Source organism: Sorex fumeus, unplaced genomic scaffold (genome assembly GCF_029834395.1).
Source record: "Sorex fumeus unplaced genomic scaffold, SorFum_2.1 ptg000032l, whole genome shotgun sequence".
NCBI classification, from domain to species: Eukaryota; Metazoa; Chordata; class Mammalia; order Eulipotyphla; family Soricidae; genus Sorex; species Sorex fumeus.
In genome coordinates, this window is record NW_026606089.1 from 6,997,049 (window position 1) to 7,002,955 (window position 5,907).

General features: G+C 40.1%; 1 pseudogene; it reads right to left on the reverse strand.

The window, feature by feature from the left end:
- Nucleotides 1-1,784: 1,784 nt before the first annotated feature.
- On the reverse strand, nucleotides 1,785-1,881 carry LOC130025844 (uncharacterized; annotated as a pseudogene).
- Between the last annotated feature and the right edge of the window lie 4,026 nt (nucleotides 1,882-5,907).

Here is a 5,907-nt window from a genome sequence, read left to right on the forward strand (position 1 = left end):
GTTTTGTGCCTGATTGTATTTTGGGAATCTAGCTCATTGATTTTTCTCCAAGCCTTTAGTTTTTCCCCATTGAGAATAATGCTTGGTGTGGGTTTGTAGTAGTTTGCTTTGACTAGATGGAGGAAAGTACTTTCAACTCCAATTTTGTTGAGAGTTTTTCATCATGAATGTGTGCTGGATCTCATCAAATGCTTTATCTACAACTATTGATATTATCATATGATTTTTATCTTTATTTTATTGAGATGATGTATTCTGTTGATTGACTTGAGAATGTTAAGCCATCCTTGCATCCCCAAGATAAATCTACTTGGTCATAGAGTGTGACCTTTTGTGGAGTTTCTGATTTCTCTTTGCTGGTATAATCTTGAGGATCTTTGCATCTGTATTTATCAAAGAAATAGGTCTGTAATTTTCTTTTTTGTAGTTTCTCTGTCTGATTTGAATATCAGGGTGATCTTTGTCTCATAGAAATTGTTTGGGAGTATTTCTGTTTCTTCAATTTCCTGGAAAATCTTAAAAAATGTTGGCAGTAGGTCCTCTTGAAAGGTTTGAAATTCTTCACTAGAGAACCCATTTGGGTCTGCGCTCCTGTTTTGGGGGATACTTTTGATTATCATTTCAATTTCCTTGTAGTGATGGGTTCAAGTTTTCAAAATATTCTTGGTTCAGCCTTGGGAGGTAATTGGAATCCAGTAATTTATCAATTTATTCAAGATTCTCTCATTTCCTGCTTTAAAGATTCTCAAAATAATCTCTGATGATCCTATGGATTTTGTAGTTTCTATTATGATGCCCCCCTTTGCATTTCTGATTCGGTTTATTAGGATTCTTTCTCTTTTCTTCTTTGTGAGTCTTGCTAGTGGTTTGTCGATCTTATTTATTTTCTCAAAGAACCATGTCTTGCTTTTGTTGGTCTTCTGAATTGTATTTTGGGATTATATCTCATTGATTTCTGCTCCAGGTTTTATTATTTCTTTCCTCCTGGCTAGTTTGGACTCCTTTTCTTGGTCATTTTCCAAAATCTTGAGCTGTAATTTATTTTTGTAGGCCCTTTCTTTCTTCCAGTTGAATTCTGGCGGAGCTATAAACTTTCCTCTTAGAACTGCTTTTGCTCTGTCCCACAAGTTCTGGTAGTTCCTCGTTGTCATTTTTTCTGGAATCTTTTTATTTCCTCTTTGATTTCTTCTCTAAGCCAATGGTTGTTCATTACTTCCAAATAAAATATTTTCTTGCCGAGTTTTTGTCTGTTTGATCTATTGAGAAGTGAGAAAGTACTGTTGAAATCTCCATCTAGTATTGTGTTGCTATCAATGTTTTTCTTTAAGTCTATTAGAAGTTGTTTTTACGTATTTTGCTGGTCTGTCATTAGGAGCATCTACATTGAGGAGGGTGAGTTCTTTCTGATGTACAGATCCCATGATCATTAAGAAATGACCTTCACTGTCTCTTATAACCTTTAACCTGAAGTCCATGTGGTCTGATACTAGTATTGCCACTGCAGTTTTTTGGAGGTGTTCATTTCTTGAAGAATTGTTTTCCAGCCTTTGACTTTGAGCCCATGGTTGCTTTGATTATTCAGATGTATTTCTTGCAGGCAGCAGAATGTTGGGTTCAGTTTTCTATTTCATCCTGCCATCCTGTGCCTCTGAATTGGTGCATTTAGTCCATTGACATTGAGAGAAATCATTGTGATAGGGATTTTTGCTCTCTTTATGTCGAAATTTGGAGTACTTGTGGGGCTTGTCTTAGCTTAAAGTAGCCCTGTTAATTCTTAATGCAACAAAAATATGGAACACTTTACAAGTTGGCCTGTCATCTCTGTGTAAGGATCATGCTAATCTCTTTATCATTTCAATTTTAGTATATGTGTTGCCAAACTGAGTATAAGAGTTGATTTTTTCCCCTATTTTTCTCTTCTGATTTCTTGGAGTGTTGTCCTTACTCACTCCTATGGCAGACAGTGATTCCCAATCTAGGAAGGTATTTCAATGCAGCTTGAAGTGATAAATTTAGAACATTAATGTCCCAGAAGGAAAAGTATGGTTTTTACAATATTATCTTTTACCATACCCAGGGCATCAGTTTTGCAAAATAATTCTTTTGGAAGATGGAGAATCAGTGTTGTTTAATGCTCTTCCCTGAAATCTTCATTAAGAAAATTAAACTGGAGCCTTTTGCTATTCTCACCTCGGTCCCGTGTACATCTCCAGAAAACGGTGGATGGCGTTGTCCGCACTTTGACCACCTTGAAAGTAAGTAGGATTTTTCTCCTGAAGGAAGAGGTGAGAAGCATATTGATGATTTCATTCCACTTTATTACAAGTTCAACTTGAAGGGAATGTGAGACTCATGAGGCTCCTGTAAAGGACAGAAAAAGGGTCTCAATGTAGTTTAATGGCCCAGACACATTAACAACACAGATGACTCAAAGTAACCTGTGTGCATCTTTGTGTGTATAGTGAGTTTTATATCTACTCATAGTGATTCTCATTCATTCCACACGGGCAAAACAGACCTGTAATTAAAAATCTAGTTCTCTGAGCAGAATGGGCTTTCTTAGGTGATTGAACATGTGTGTAATATTTTATTACTAAGCACATACAACTGTTTGAATGATGTGTACTTTTTGATCAAAAATTAAGTCCAAATATCTCTGAAATGGCAGTCTCCTGATGCCACACCTGGCTTTCCTCACTGGGGCCCCTTGGAGGGGGTGGGTTGAGTTTCCCTCACCACCCCAAGCAGAGACCTGGCAGCTGAAGACCTCTGCAACCAGCCATAGTTATGCTTAAGACCACTCTCACCACACTTGAAGGAGCTTCATGCATGAAGGAACTGGCAGAGGAACCCAGCTGTGCGGGACCCGGGGCTGAGATATTCAAGACTGCTAGGACCAAGAATGGGCCTCCTCCATCCAGATTCCCCATCTTCTAGTAGCTAAGTGTTACACCCACGGACTGCCTCTGGAGGCATATAATCCCATCAATGGCCAAGATCCAGATGCTGGATCTTGTTGATAAGATAACAACTCATATTGTCCAGTTCTCTTTCTCGGAGAACATGGCAGGTTACCAAGCGTATCTTGCCTACATGGCAGAGACTGGCAAGCTACCCGTGGTATGTTCTATATGCCAAAACCCAGTAACAATGAAGTATCTAATTTCCCTGACCGTGAAAAAACCTCCAATGTGGCACTTGCTAAAATCTCAGGGCTAGGACGAATGGAGATGTAACTGGTGCATGATAACAGTATTCCTCCCACCATGCCCCCAAACATGCCTTTGTGGCAGGGCATGCTCTTTTGTTCTCTGGGACCATGGCATGCCAGAGAGCCACTCGTGGTGGGCAACTCATGGTCTTGGCTGGCAGGACGAATGGGCTGGTTTTACCCCTCACCCCCAATCCCACGAGACTGTAGTTGCCCTGTCACCCTAGCTCATACCTGGCTGTCCAATAATCTCTGAGGTGGTGGGCATCGTGCCGCCAGGGGGGAGAAAGGCAGAAGCGACAAATACCCTTTCCCACCTGAGGGAGAATGGTGCCGTAGCTTAATGCATAGTTCAGTCACATTTCTGCCAAAAGCCTCTGGGTTCCGAATTGGATCCATGTGCCTCTGGGGCTGTGGTCGTGCTGGATAGCCTCTTGTGGGGGTCAAATCGTGATCTTGGTGGGGCAGAAAGAATGGCTCTATGGTCTATTTTTGGCATGCATATCCCACCCAGAGCGGGTCCTCCAAATACCCTTTAGTTGGTGTTCTGGCCTCTATCTGAGCTGCCTTTCCCCCCAGCATGTGATGTCGGCTTCCAAGGCCTGGAGCAAACCTCCTAGTCCTTATCACTCTATTCTTGGGTTTTAGTCTCTTATTCTGTTACTTTATATTCCACAGATGAGTACAATCTTTCGATGTCTGTCCATATCTTTCTGACTCATTTCACTTTCTATGTTGATCTACTTTATGTAAATTTCATGACTTCTTATTTTCTATAGCTGCATAGTATTCCACTGTGTAGATGGAACAAAGTGTCATTAACAAGTCATCTGTTCTTGGGCACTAGGGTATTTTTTCCCCTAGATTTTGGCTATTGTGAACAGTGCAGCAATGAACATACAAGTGCATATGTCATTTCGGCTGTACTTTTTTGCCTCTCCAGGCTATATTCCCAGGAGTGATATTGCTGGGTCAAATGGGAGCTCAATTTCTAGTATTCGGAGATCCGTTCATACTGTTTTCCAAAACGGCTGAACCTGTCCGCATTTCCACCAGCAGTGAAGGAGAGTCCCTTTTTCCCCACATCCACGGCAACACCGGTAGCTTTTGTTCTTTTGGATGTGGGTCAGTTTCAGTGGTGTGACGTGATATCTCTTTGTTGGTTGTACCTGCATTTCCCTGATGATTAGTGATGAAGAGCATTTTTCATGTGCCTTTTTGCCATTTGGAATCTTCTTTGAGAAAGTTACTGTTCATTTCATCATCCCATTTTCTGATGGGGTTGCATGATTTCTTCTTGTAGAGTTCAACCAGAGCCTTGTATATTGTTGATATCAACCCCTTATTACATAGGCATTGGGTGAATATCCTTTCCCATTCTGTAGATTGTCTTTGTATTCTGGTCACTGTTTCTTTTGAGGTGCAGAAGCTACTTAATTTAAGATAGTCCCCTTTGTTCATCTCTGTTTTCACTTTTTTGGCCAGTGGCATGTTATCTTTGAAGATACCTTTAGCTTCAATGTCGTGGAGGGTTTTGCCCACCTTGTCTTCAATGTACCTGATGAATTCTGTTCTGATGTTGAGGTCTTTCACCCATTTTCATCTGACTTTTGTGCTTGCTGTTAGGTAGAGGTTTGAGCCCATTTTATTGCATGTCGCTGTCCAGTTTTTCCAGCACCGTTTGTTAAAGAAGTCTTTCTTGCTCCACTTCACATTTATTGCTGCCTTATCAAAGATTAGATGAACATATATTTGAAGGTGTGTGTCAGTATATTCAATGATGTTCCATTGGTCGGCGGCTCTGCCTTTGTTCCAGTACCATGCTGTTTTAATTATTATCGCTTTGTAGTAGAGTTTGAGGTTGGGGAAGGTGAGGTCTCCCATCGTCTTTGTCCCAAGAATTGCTTTAGCTATTCGTTGGCGTTTGTTGTTCCATATGAATTTCAGGAGTGATTGATAAACTTCTTTGAAGAATATTATGGGTATTTTTATAGGGATCACATTGAATGTGTACAATGCTTTGGGGAGTATTGTCATTTTGACAATGTTAATTCTCTCAATACATAAGCAGGAGATATGTTTCCATTTCTTCGTGTCCTCTTATTTTCTGTTGTATAGGTCCTTCAGTTCCTTAGTTAAGGTGATTCTGAGATACATGATTTTCTGAGGCATGATTGTGAATGGGTTGCTTTCTTCATGTCACTTTCTTCTCTCTCATTATTTGCATATAGAAAAACCATAGACTTTTGGGTATTCATTTTATAGCCTGCAACTTTACCATATAAATCTATTGTTTCTAGGAGTTTTTTGGTAGAGGTTGTAGAATTCTCTAAATATAGTATCACATATTCTGTGAATAGTGAGAGCCTGATTTCTACTTTTCCTACATGACTGTCCTTAATATCTTTTTTTATATAACTCCTATTGCAAGTACTTCCAGTACTATATTCAACAGAAGTGCCAAAATGAATTTTTTTCTTTTTGGGTCACACCCTGCGATGCTCAGGAGTTATTCCTGGTTCATGCACTCAGGAATTATTCCTGGCAGTACTCGAGGGACCGTATGGGATGCTGGGAATCGAACTTAGTTTGGTTGCATGCAAGGCAAACGTCCTACCCCTGTGCTATTGCTCCAGCCCCCAAAATGAAATTTTACTAAACACTTTCTATCTGTAAATTTCTATGCTAAGAACAGT